The sequence below is a fragment of the Gossypium raimondii genome, chromosome 6 (assembly GCF_025698545.1).
Source record: "Gossypium raimondii isolate GPD5lz chromosome 6, ASM2569854v1, whole genome shotgun sequence".
Classification (NCBI taxonomy): domain Eukaryota; kingdom Viridiplantae; phylum Streptophyta; class Magnoliopsida; order Malvales; family Malvaceae; genus Gossypium; species Gossypium raimondii.
This window is the reverse complement of record NC_068570.1, coordinates 15,924,492-15,938,680: the sequence shown is the minus strand read 5'-3', so window position 1 is coordinate 15,938,680 and position 14,189 is coordinate 15,924,492. Positions and strand designations below refer to the sequence as shown.

At 33.7% G+C, this 14,189-nt stretch overlaps 1 long non-coding RNA gene across 1 annotated transcript; it reads left to right on the top strand.

Moving 5' to 3' along the window:
• Positions 1–2,011: 2,011 nt before the first annotated feature.
• On the top strand, positions 2,012–3,063 carry LOC128041646 (uncharacterized). Its single transcript, XR_008196565.1, has 3 exons — positions 2,012–2,064; positions 2,196–2,459; positions 2,982–3,063. It is a non-coding gene; the product is annotated as an uncharacterized LOC128041646 (long non-coding RNA).
• The last annotated feature ends 11,126 nt before the right edge of the window (positions 3,064–14,189 follow it).

The window sequence follows — 14,189 nt, the reverse complement described above, 5'->3', positions numbered from 1 at the left end:
AACAAATAAATAAACGAAATGAATATATATGAAAGCAATATTTCATGACATGCAAAATATTAAATAAAAAATATAAATGTAAACACAATTAAGTAGCGAATGAAAAAACAAGCAAAATAAATAAAGAAAAGAATGTATATAATCTACAGAAATTTTAAAGAAAAATACATATGATTTACAAATAAAATTTTGGGTTATAAAACTTATATATACGAAAGTCATAACATATTAAAAATAAATAAATAAAAATAAATAAATAAATATGTATATGTAAATTATAAAATACGTGTTAAAAATATAAGCATGTATTTAAGCATTTTCGAAAGTAAAAAAACATACGTGTATATATATATATATATATATATATATATATATATATATATATATATGAACATATAAAATATATTAAAATAGTTAAATAATATCTACATTATCAAAATAAATAAACATGCATAATTATATAAATATGAGAAAACTATTAGTTTAAAAAATTATGAAGAATAATATATATATACAAAATGTATAGAAGCATACGTATTTACATATTTACAAAAGTAAAAAAAAAACAAGTTTTTAAAAGTGTATATATTATAAAAATGTTTGTATTTACATGAAAATAATAATTACAATACCAATAATAATACTAAGTAATAATAATAATAATAATAATAATAATAATAAATTTAAAAAAGCAAAATTGCAAAAAAAAACCAAATAGTTAAAAACTACAATAACAAGAAATAAATGAAATTTAATCAAAATAATGGGCCAAATCGCGACATGCGAATTACATGGAGGGCCAAATCGAAATAATCCGCCTCCCCAAAGCGGTGTGCAGCGATATAATGAAATGAACAAAGGCGTAAACATTTGGGTCAAATTAAAAGGAACAATAGGTTTAATCCAAACATGTCGCAAAAGAGGAGGTCTAAATGTGCAAATTTCCCACTTATGGTGGAAATGCGTGGACCCCACTGGATGGCACCGTTCTGCTTCTTTTTCAGTTTTAAAAAAAAAAGCCAAATTTAAGGAAACAATTTTGTTTCCCCTTTCTCTGAAGCAGCATATGAAATGGCTTCTTTAGGGTTTCATCAACCCTTGAGTGCCACCGCTCAGCCTTGTGCCAAAGCTTCGATTACGACGGAGATGGCAACAACTCGGTGGTTCCGGCAGAAAAGGTAAGTTTCTCGTTCTCTTCCTCTTTATTATTTTAAGCAAACTATAAAAATAAAAGAAAAAAGAAAAAATATAGATAGATAGTAAAAGAATGATGAACGCCAATAATGTAGAACGAAAAAAAAAAAGAAACCTTTGTATTCAAAAAATTCTTGTATCTGTTTTCTCTCTTTTTCTTTGTATCCCTTTCACCCTTTTTCATACAGTATCTCAATGGCTTTTTATAGCCATAATAAAAATACAAAACAAAGAAACAAATCTGTTGCAATTTTATTGATTTTTCTTGCCATTGTTGTTTATTTCCTTTCTTGCTTTGTCAGCGGTGGAGATCGCGTGGAGGTGGCTTGCGGCGCTGTTGATCCTCAAAAACCCTAGGGTTTCCTCATCCGTTTTGGACCACTGTATTTGGGCCATATTCGAAATTGGGCCACTGTTTTAAATCGGTTTGGGCCTTTTACTCGGGCCAAAATCGGGTATTACAGCTGCCCCTCTTTGCTCGTTGTCGTGTAACAGGAACAGAGCAAAGACTTTAAAAATGCTCGATTTTGTCCGGTCGTGCTGGATTTTGGTACTCTTCTTCTTCTTTTTCAAGGTTTTAATCCGCTCCACTACATCTTCAGAAGTATAGGAGCTAGTGCTTCAATCTATTCCACTGCAACTGCAGGGAGATAAGACTTACAATCTTCAATCTATTCCACTGTTGCCCAGGGAAGTAGAATTACTGGTTTCAATGTACTCCACTGTAACCACAGGGAGGTAAAATCCGCCATCTTCGATCTACTCCACTATTGCTTAGGGAGATAAAATCTGAAATCTTTTATCTATTCCACTGTTGCCCAGGGAAGTAGAATTACTAGCTTCAATGTACTCCACTATAACCACAGGGAGGTAAAATCCGCAATCTTCGATCTGCTCCACTACTGCTAAGGGAGATAAGATATGAAATCTTCAATCTATTCCACTGTTGTCCGTGGAAGTAGATTTATCGCTTCAATGTACTCCACTATAACCACGGGGAGGTAAAATCCACCATCTTCGATCCGCTCCACTACTGCTTAGGGAGATAAGATCTGAAATCTTCAATCTATTCCACTGTTGTCCAGGGAAGTAGAATTACTGGCTTCAATGTACTCCACTATAACCACAGGGAGGTAAAATCCGCCATCTTCGATCTGCTCCACTACTGCTTAGGGAGATAAGATCTGAAATCTTCAATCTATTCCACTGTTGTCCAGGGAAGTAGAATTACTGGCTTCAATGTACTCCACTATAACCACAGGGAGGTAAAATCCGCCATCTTCGATCTGCTCCACTATTGCTTAGGGAGATAAGATCTGAAATCTTCAATCTATTCCACTATTGCCCGGGGAAGTAGAATTACGGCTTCAATGTACTCCACTATAACCACGGGAGGTAAATCCGCCATCTTCGATCTGCTCCACTCATCGCTAGGAGATAAGATCTGAAATCTTCAATCTATTCCATCGTTGTCCGGGAAGTAGAATTACTAGCTTCAATGTACTCCACTATAACCACAGGGAGGTAAAATCCGCCATCTTCGATCTGCTCCACTACTACTTAGGGAGATAAGATCTGAAATCTTCAATCTATTCAGTGTTATCCAGGGAAGTAGAATTACTGGCTTCAATGTACTCCACTATAACCACAAGGAGGTAAAATCTGCCATCTTCGATCTGCTCCACTACTGCTTAGGGAGGTAATATCTGAAATCTTCAATCTATTCCACTGTTGTCTAGGGAAGTAGAATTACTGGCTTCAATGTACTCCACTTTAACCACAGGGAGGTAAAATCCACCATCTTCGATCTGCTCCACTACTGCTTAGGGAGATAAGATCTGAAATCTTCAATCTATTCCACTATTGTCCGGGAAGTAGAATTATCGGCTTCAATGTACTCCACTATAACCACAGGGAGGTAAAATCGCCATCTTCGATCCGCTCCACTCTCGCTTAGGAGATAAGATCTGAAATCTTCAATATATTCCATTGTTGTCCGTGGAAGTAGAATTCATCGGCTTCAATGTACTCCACTATAACCACAAGGAGGTAAAATCGCCATCTTCGATCTGCTCCACTCTCGCTTAGGAGATAAGATCTGAAATCTTCAATCTATTCCACTATTGTCCGGGAAGTAGAATTATGGCTTCAATGTACTCCACTATAACCACGGGAGGTAAAATCCGCCATCTTTGATCTGCTCCACTCTCGCTTAGGAGATAAGATCTGAAATCTTCAATATATTCCATTGTTGCCCGGGAAGTAGAATTACCGCTTCAATGTACTCCACTTTAACCACGGGGATGTAAAATCCGCCATCTTCGATCTGCTCCACTCATCGCTAGGAGATAAGATCTGAAATCTTCAATCTATTCCACTGCTGCCCGTGGAAGTAGAATTATCGCTTCAATGTACTCCACTTTAACCACGGGAGGTAAAATCCGCCATCTTCGATCCGCTCCACTATCGCTAGGGAGATAAGATCTGAAATCTTCAATCTATTCCATCGTTGTCCGGGAAGTAGAATTATCGCTTCAATGTACTCCACTATGACCACGGGAGGTAAAATCGCCATCTTCGATCCGCTCCACTCATCGCTTAGGAGATAAGATTTGAAATCTTCAATCTATTCCCTGTTGTCCGGGAAGTAGAATTATCGCTTCAATGTACTCCACTATAACTACAGGAGGTAAAAGCCGCCATCTTCGATCTGCTCCACTCATCGCTAGGAGATAAGATCTGAAATCTTCAATCATTCCACTGTTGTCCAGGGAAGTAGAATTATTGGCTTCAATGTACTCCACTATAACCACAGGGAGGTAAAATCCGCCATCTTCGATCTGCTCCACTACTACTTAGGGAGATAAGATCTGAAATCTTCAATCTATTCCACTATTGTTCAGAGAAGTAGAATTACTGGCTTCAATGTACTCCACTATAACCACAGGGAGGTAAAATCTGCCATTTTCGATCTGCTCCACTACTGCTTAGGGAGATAAGATCTGAAATCTTGAATCTATTCCACTATTGTCCAGGGAAGTAGAATTACTGGCTTCAATGTACTCCACTATAACCACAGGGAGGTAAAATCTGCCATCTTCGATCTACTCCACTACTGATTAGGGAGATAAGATCTGAAATCTTCAATCTATTCCACTGTTGTTTAGGGAAGTAGAATTACTGGCTTCAATGTACTCCACTATAACCACAGAGACGTAAAATGCACCATATTCGATCTGCTTCGCTGTCAATGCAAGAAGGCAAGATCTGTTATTTCACTGATCTGTTCTATGTGGAACATGACCTATATAATGAACCTAATTATGCCTAATGATTTAGGATGGCATGATCAGAATCAATCAAATGCTCCTAACTAGACATGTGTAAATGGTGTTTGCATGAATGCAAAATTTTATTTTTCCGAGAATGATCCCGCTTAGGTCGTCATTACTCGAAGTTTATTACGGCTTTGTGACTGACGTGCTACAACGCCTTCTTGCTTGACTGGCTTTTCTGAAGAAACATTTAGCCAGGTTACCCCCACTGTGAACCTCCAAGTTTAATCTATTGGGGCGCAAAATTTGTACCATCATTCTCACACTGTAGCCTGAGGGTAGAAATGTATGGCTTTCCTCAATCCTCTCTTATCACTATTCAAGGATACAAGATCTAAATCTCTCTGGTCCCTTACACCATTCTCCGAGTGTCGTACCAAAGGCTCATGCATAGATGAAGACTTTCTTCTCCGAGGAAATCTCTTCCTATTGTCTGGTGATCATTGCTTGCTTGTTTATCTTGTCACTTTGCTCAATCAATGTTTTTGATAACAGAATCCAAAGAGAAAGTCCAAATTTACTTTTCCTTTTCAGATTCCCAAGCTTTAAACTTGGTGCATTCTAAACAATAGTCCTATTTTAGGTTCCCGTATTATTTAGAAACTTCTAGAGTAATATGTAAAACATCCTTCATGAAAGTATTATTAGTCCATTAATCGTTATTCTAATGCAACATGCTTGCAAAAAGGGTATATCAATAGATGAGAATACAATTGGTTCTGAGCATAGCTCGAAAGGAATAGATTATCAAAAATAGTAAATAAGGATAGCAAAGAAATTGATTGGGAATGTGTATCTTGGAAAAGAATGAAGTATCCCAAAAATAACAAACTCAGTATAAATAGTATGAATATTGAGTGCCCTAAATATCGCAGCTTGAGCTTCTCTGTACAAACTTTCTGAAGACTCTTCTAAGTTTGACATGTGTTTAGGAGATCCACAATACTCTGCCAATGCTCCAAGATGTTGCCTACCCTTTCCTGATAATTCAGGTATAACAAGATCACCACATGCCCCAATCTGGTTAGAATTCGAGTTGTTCTGATCACTTCGTGTCTCATTCTAATCAATATTTGAGCCGCCCTTTACGGGTTTTCAACTCAAATCCCCTTTGGTCTCAAGGTGCCCTTTGCGGGTTTTCACTTTGGCCTCTCCATTTTCCTTTTCTTTTTCTTTTCATCATTTTTTTTATTTTTATGATTTTGACCCTTTTTTTTTGAATCTGAACTCATAGGATTAGACAAGTCCTCGTTATTCCCTTTCGATCAAAACCAATGTAAGATCTTCTTTGTGATCAAATTTCTTTTATAGAGCCTTTTGGGGCAAAATTTAACTATGACGAAAAATTTGGATTTTACTATTAATTAATATGAAATCCAACAACGGAGAAATGGCAACTTGACTTCAACAGGCTAAACCATGATGAGCCAAAGAAGAAGGCATTGCCTCGGCAAAGAATTCTAAATGCATTGTTCATGATGTTAATCTTGAACCTGTAAATTTTTGATATCGCATTGTTGTACAAATTACAATGTCAATGCTTACCCAAGCATGACCATATGAAGACGTCTTTGAACTCTTTGAAGTAACTCAACAAGGTTCTACTTCATTTCTTCGGTTATGCACGTTCCCTTAAGGTCACAATCTCCATTGTCTCCTCATGAGGTAAGATTTCATTCCTGTTCTACCATCCTCAACAAGTTTGAAAAATAGACTACAATCTATGTCATCTTTAAAGTCATGAGATCCCTCTAAACACAGATCCCACTCAAAAGGAACTTCTGAGTCCGTAACAGCATCACTCATGTCATTGATATCTGGGGACCCATAGTAGGTACCAAAGAATATACAAAAGAATGTATGAATAATCATTTGTACAATTATGAATGAATAAAAGAATAATATGGAAGAAGATCCGAAAGAATGAAAATATAATTATTCGAAAAAAATGAAAGAATATTGGCTTAAAAAATTGAATGCAAAGATGTATTTTATTAGAATAACGACGTTCAGACATGAGCCTATTTCATAAAGGAATTCTTATTGCCTCTAGGCTGAAGGCAACAAGTGTGTTTTGAACATTACTCTAAGTAATCTCTAAATACTACAGGGGTTTCTTTTGCAGTCTAATTATTTAAAACACTCCCAAGTCTATAAGGGCGAAAATCTGACAAGGTCTCTTCTTCAGTTGTTTCATTGTGAACACTTCTCGACACCCCTTCATATATTGCATTCAATCATGACGGGGCACTAGATGAGCCATCTATCTTCACAATACCCATGTTGATGAATTTTTCAACTAGCTTTTTGAAGGTAATGCAATTTTCTATAGAGTGCCCCGTAATTCCTGCATGATAATCACATTGTGCACTTGCATCATACTATTTGGGATACGGGGGCTGTGGAGGCTTCACATGTAAAGGAGAAACAACATGCGCATTGAATAAGCTTTGATACAGTTCTTTGTACGACATTGGAATTGGCGTGAACTGGAGCTTTTCAGTACCTGGCTTCACACCTAATTCTTGTCTTGATTGATTAGCAATCAATTTACCGTACGTATTCACGCTGTTCACCTCATTTCCCTTTTCTTTTGAGGCTTGCCTTCTGTTATTTCCTCCAGCATCAATCTTTCCGCTCCTTATGGCGCTTTCAATCATTTCACCATTCATGATTATGTCAGAAAAGCTTTTTGTTGCACTCCCTAACATATGTGTGATGAATGGGGCCTTCAATGTATTAACAAAAAGCATCGTCATCTCTATTTCTAGAAGAGATGGCTGAACTTGGACAGCAACCTCCCTCCATTTCTGTGCGTATTGCCTGAAACTTTCACCAGGCTTCTTCTCCATATTCTGAAGAGTAATTCTATTAGGTACCATGTCAGTCACATGGCTATACTGTTTTAATAATGCTTGTGCTAGATCTCTCCATGAATTAATCTGGGTACGTCTCAATTGATTATACCACTTGGATGCTGTCCCTGCGAGGCTATCCTGGAAACAATGAATCAGCAGTTGGTCATTATTAACATACCCAGTCATCTGCCTACAAAACATGGTAACATGAGCTTCGGGGCTACTAGTTCCATTGTACTTCTCAAACTCAGGCATTTTGAATTTATAAGGGAGTACTAAATCAGGAACCAAGCTCAATTCTTTAGCGTCAATTCCATGGTAGCCTTCAGTACTTTCCATCGCTCTAAGTTTTTCCTCCAGCCATTTGTACTTTTCTTCGAGCTATTTCGGTAATTCACCATTCATTTTTTCAACTGTCTCATCGAAGTCAAGGATAGTGGGATTAGCAAGGTTGTCTCCAGGGTCAGAGCTTGATCTAGCTTGAAAGTTCATTGGTGTTACAGCACCGCCCTGAGGGTTGATGGTAATGGAGGATTTGCACTGGTATACTTCCGCTGGTTGAAAGGTAAGTTCTGGGGAATAAATAGGTCCCTCGCTGTCTCCTTCTTCAATATTGAGCACAGAGCCCTTCCCTTTATCAACTCCCCTAGTCAACAACTGAGTTATTTTAGCCATTATACTCCCCTGGGATTCCATCATTTTATCCATCATCTTTTGTTGAATCTTTTCAAGCTGCTCATTCATTTGTTCTTGCATTTCCTTCTGGAACTGTTCTAGCCTTTGATCCATGTCTTTAGTTTTTGATCGAGTGCCATAGTGGTGTTTGGTAGGTTGATTGGTTTCCAGATTAACTGAGGAGTGATTTAAATTAATTAGAATCTTTTAGTGGACTTTAATGCTATGATATCATGTAATGCGAATGCATGAAATGAATGCATAAAGAGACGTTGATTCTGATTCAATTCCATTTAGAGAACTTTACTAGAAAACAAATCTCTTTACATAAAATGAATATTTATACAGCCTTGCCCTCATAGGCGAAGACATTTGATTTTCTTCTTCATTCGAGCGTTAAGATAAATCTCACGAACTCTTCAAAAAGGACGCTCTTCTATCTCCTTTTTGCTTGATCCGAGCCACAATTCGTTGCTCACTCATCCTCGTGATGCTCTTTGGCTTCTCTTTAAGAAGGTTCAGCAGCTCTCGAATAATTTTTGTCATCTTGAATCCTTGGGCAACGGAGCCATAGTCGTGTAGTCCTCCATTAAATTATCATCCTTTTCTTATCACGTTTTCTTGGGTCATATTCGGACAACCATATTGTCATCCACTTTATCAAGAAACCCATTTTCTTATGACAAGCTCTCTATTTAGCAATTGAACATGAATCAACACCTCCTTTTTTATGATGAAATGAAATGTCATGTCATGCAATCAAAATAAAACACAAAGTCAGTATCATAAAATATAATCAAGAAATAGTAAAACACCTAATCGGATATCTACTAGGGTTCAGTATAGTTCTGCTTAAGGTGGATTCCTAAGGTTCACTATATGAAGTTCGGCTTCTAGGGCAAAGGTACCTGAACCAGCAAATTCCTCGATCCTCACCCATTATAGGCTCATATGGACCGAGTTCAGTTCAGGGGAATACATTTCCCTATGGCTGCACGAAAATGAAAATCTCACGAAGACATAGGTACGGATGTATCCCGGAAGCAGTCCACTACCCTGCACGGAGGTGAAAACCTCACGAAGGACTAGTTTCTCGCTCCCACTTAAAAGGGTAAAATTGTTCAGCTCATGAAATGTATAATGCAAACAATATTTAAACAAGAAGATAATGAAGGATGTCATGAGTTTTTTTATAAAAAAATATTTTCTCGACTATAAGACAAGAATTAATCAACTTTGTGGCTCGACTCTCTTAATTTTTTAAAAAAGAGTCCCCAGCGGAGTCGCCAAGCTGTCGAAACCATATTTTTGAAAAATAAAAGTTTTAGGTTGTCGACTTTAAAAAATAAAAATTGGGAGTCGCCACCAATCTTTTATTAAGGTGTGATTGGGTCACCTAAAAACGACTTTGGTCCACGAATTTTAGAAAAACAGGTCCGGGAGTCGGTTACGTATGAGGAAGGATTAGCATCCTCATTACGCCCAAAATTGGTACCTAGTTAATTAATTAATGTCTTAATGTCGAGAATTTGCAAAATATAATCCTTAACAAAAAAAAGCTTAAAACGTTACGTATTAAGACCCTTATCATTTCAGAGAAGAAAAAATGACACACCCAATGCGTTAGGGCACAACATTCTAATTTCCTCCAAAATGAATTAGGTCAGAATACTCGTATAATAAAAAAAATTTAAAAGAATATCCATTTATCCAAGATTTAAGAAATCGCGGCCCAATACGTTAGGGCACAATTCCTTTAAAATCTCAAACTCGGAATATTTCCTTTATTATTTTTTAGAGAAAAATCTTCATTTCGAGAAATCAATGCGTCACATCCAATACGTTAGGACACAACGTGTTGAATTCCCAATAATGAGTTCTTATTTTTTTGATTAAAGAGAAATGCTCGATCGTTAGATTTAACGAAGAAAATCGGAACCCAATACATTAGGGCTCAATTTTCTTGAAAATCCTAAATCTGAGTATTATCTCTATTTTGAAAATTTTCTATTTTAAATTTGAGTAAAAGATGATGTAATGTTATATTATACGTACAAATGCTATAATAATAAATACAACAATAATAAATACATCAATAGCATAAAAATAATATAAACAAATAAATAAACGAAATGAATATATATGAAAGCAATATTTCATGACATGCAAAATATTAAATAAAAATATAAATGTAAACACAATTAAGTAGCGAATGAAGAAAACAAGCAAAATAAATAAAGAAAAGAATGTATATAATCTACACATAGAAATTTTAAAGAAAATACATATGATTTACAAATAAAATTTTGGGTTATAAAACTTATATATACAAAAGTCATAACATATTAAAAATAAATAAATAAAATAAATAAATAAATATGTATATGTAAATTATAAAATACGTGTTAAAAATATAAGCATGTATTTAAGCATTTTGAAAGTAAAAAAACATACGTATATATATATATGAACATATAAAATATATTAAAATAATTAAATAATATCTACATTATCAAAATAAATAAACATGCATAATTATATAAATATGAGAAAACTATTAGTTTAAAAAGTTATGAAGAATAATATATATATATATATATATATAAATGTATAGAAGCATACGTATTTACATATTTACAAAAGTAAAAAAAAAACAAGTTTTTAAAAGTGTATATATATATTATAAAAATGTTTGTATGTACATAAAATAATAATTACAATACCAATAATAATAATAATAATAATAATAATAATAATGAGAAAATAAATTTAAAAAAAGCGAAATTGCAAAAAAAAAAACCAAATAGTTAAAAAACTACAATAACAAGAAATAAATGAAATTTAATCAAAATAATGGGCCAAATCGCGACATGCGAATTACATGGAGGGCCAAATCGAAAATAATCCGCCTCCCCAAAACGGTGTGCAGTGATATGGGCTGAAATGAACAAAGGCAGAAACATTTGGGCCAAATTAAAAAGGAACAATAGGTTTAATCCAAACATGTCGCAAAAGAGGAGGTCTAAATGTGCAAATTTCCCACTTAGGGTGGAAATGCGTGGACCCCACTGGATGGCACCGTTCTGCTTCTTTTTCAGTTTTAAAAAAAAAGTCAAATTTAAGGAAACAATTTTGTTTCCCCTTTCTCTAAAGCAGCATATGAAATGGCTTCTTTAGGGTTTCATCAACCCGTGAGTGCCACCGCTCAGCCTTGTGCCAAAGTCTGATTCTGACGGAGATGGTAACAACTTCGGTGGTTCCGGCGAGAAAAGGTAAGTTTCGTTCTCTTCCTCTTTATTATTTTAAGCAAACTATAAAATAAAAGAAAAAGAAAAATATAGATAGATAGTAAAATAATGATGAACGCCAATAATGTAGAACAAAAAAAAAAAAAACCTCTGTATTAAAAAAATTCTTGTATCTGTTTTCTCTCTTTTTCTTTGTATCCCCTTCACCCTTTTTCATACAGCATCTCAATGGCTTTTTATAGCCATAATAAAAATACAAAATAAAGAAACAAATTTGTTGCAATTTTCTTGATTTTTCTTGCCATTGTTGTTTATTTCCTTTCTTGCTGTGCAGGTGGAGATCGCGTGGAGGTGGCTTGTGGCGCTGTTGATCCTCAGAAACCCTAGGGTTTCCTCATCCGTTTTGGACCATTGTATTTGGGCCATATTCGAAATTGGGCCACTGTTTTAAATCGGTTTGGGCCTTTTACTCGGGCCAAAATCGGGTATTACAATATGAAAATTAATTGATTTTTTAGTTATAGGATAAGTTACACATAAGTCACTAAATTATGAGAATCAGATTCCGTTATGGTTAATTAAAAAATTACAATTTAGTCACTAAATTATGAATAAGAATCAATTTTCGTTATGGTTAATTAAAAAATTACAATTTAGTTATTTAATTGAAAGTTTTGATTGAAATCATTAAATTGTTAAAAATTATTATATGGTTTTATTCACTTTGCTTGCATTAGTTGAAAGCTCTCTCTTATTTCTTCTACGATTTAATTTTTTTTGCATGAATAAACTTGTGTATGTTACAAGTTTGCAAATAAAAATTCAAACAATTTTTCTTCAATCTCCGACATTGATCAATAGATTTACTTTGATCTAAATTATATTCTACTCTTCAAAGAATATTGATCTATTGTATTAATTGCCGAATCATCGTTTGGAGTTCACTAGTAGAACTTAAAAAAAAACTAAAATACTACATAAAGCCCCTTTTTTTAAAAAAAATTACGGAACTAAGCCGAGTTTTTAAAAATTTACAGGAATGGGCCAATTTTGGTAAATTGAGTTTTCCACATTAGTACTAAAAGTGACAGCGCTAAATTTTTTTTAAAAAATTTTTTGATGCCACCTATTTTAGTAAAAAATTTAACAACCCAATGACTAGAATGAAAACATTTGAATAGTTTAGTGACATAAATGAAAACTTTCGAATAATTTAGTAACTAAATTGTAACTTATTTTAATTAAGTAACCAAAACGAAAACTTATTCATAGTTTAATGACTAATGATTTGATTTACCCTCACTTGAAATGGAAAAGTTAAATACGTAAAATCATTATATCTTTTAAGTTCAATCTTTTTTTTTTGTGTTTTTAATTTTATTTACATTCCATAAAAGATTTATTAGTTCCACCAAAAAAAAAAACTTCAACATAAATTTTAAAATTTCATTCATATTATTTTAAAAAAATCATTCATTTCTCACCATAATAACAAAGCAAATGGAGCGTATTACGTAAAAGATGAGACTGAAATTCAAAAGCTCCTTCGATGGCATATTGTTCAAAAACAAATTTAGGTGATACATATCTGCTAAAGAAAATTATATTCTTCAGAGTTTATTTATCATAATTTTAAAACATTGCATTAATAAAAATCACAAATTTTAAAAGGAAGTCATAGTTAAATTTCCAAGTTCTCATTCCCTGCAAAATAAAAAAGGAAAACATATTTTACATATAGTTGAAAAATGAGTAAATAATTTCATGCTTATTGAAAAATTAACCTCTAAATCTCTTTCTCTGCTTTGCTGCTCCATTGCTAATTAATTCTACGAAAATAAAACAAAAAATCTATTTAGTTTCATGCTTTAACACATTCATCCATTAAATTTTTTCTCCAAACCCAAAATTTTAAAATTTTAAACTTTATTATCATTATATATATATAGATTAAAAGAAAGAAGATACCTTCCTGTTTCTGAGTCCATTAAGAGATGCAATGAGATGATTCTCCATAAACTTTATTTGGTTTAGGTTCTCAACATTTACCTGGTTTTTCCAGTTCTTATCATTGAAATATCACAAAATTATTATTAGAATATTTTATCATCTATTATACCATGATTCATGTGTTGATACGTGCTTAATATCGACAAGTGACATTTGTGTACATAATCAAAATCGATTCATACAAAGATTTGTGCATAAACATCAACATGTGACATTTACATATATAGTCAAAATAAATCCCAACAAATGGCATTTATATACAAAATTAAGATCGATTTTTGCATTAAATTGTGCATAGATCTCAACGCTTGACATTTACATAGAAAATCAAAATAAATTTAGACACATGATATTTATATATATGATCAAAGTAAATTTCAACACGTGATATTTGTATATGTAATTAGATTCATTTGTGCATTGATCTTTGTGTGAATGTTTACACGTGATATTTACATACACAACTAAAATTAATTCATATGTTGATTCATGCATAAATCTTAACTTACGACATTTACATGCACAACTAAAATAAATCATAAAACATGACATTCATATGTACAAGTCAAAATCTTTAAATACTAGAATATTTCAAACCTTAGTATCTTGCTCTTCTCAGCAAGTTTTTCCTTGAGCTCTTTCAGTTCATCTTCATATAACTAAAAAAAAATATTTGATTTAAAAATTAATAAAAAAGAGAAAAAAATTGTTATGTTTTCAACTTTAGGAACCCATTTACCTTGAGGGTATTAGCATTTCTGTTATGAGGCATGGTTAATGGATCAGACTCTGGATCCGAATTAACATAGAATTTCTTCAACATCTTCACCAAAAAAACTAATTTTAATTGTGAAAAAAACGAAATTATA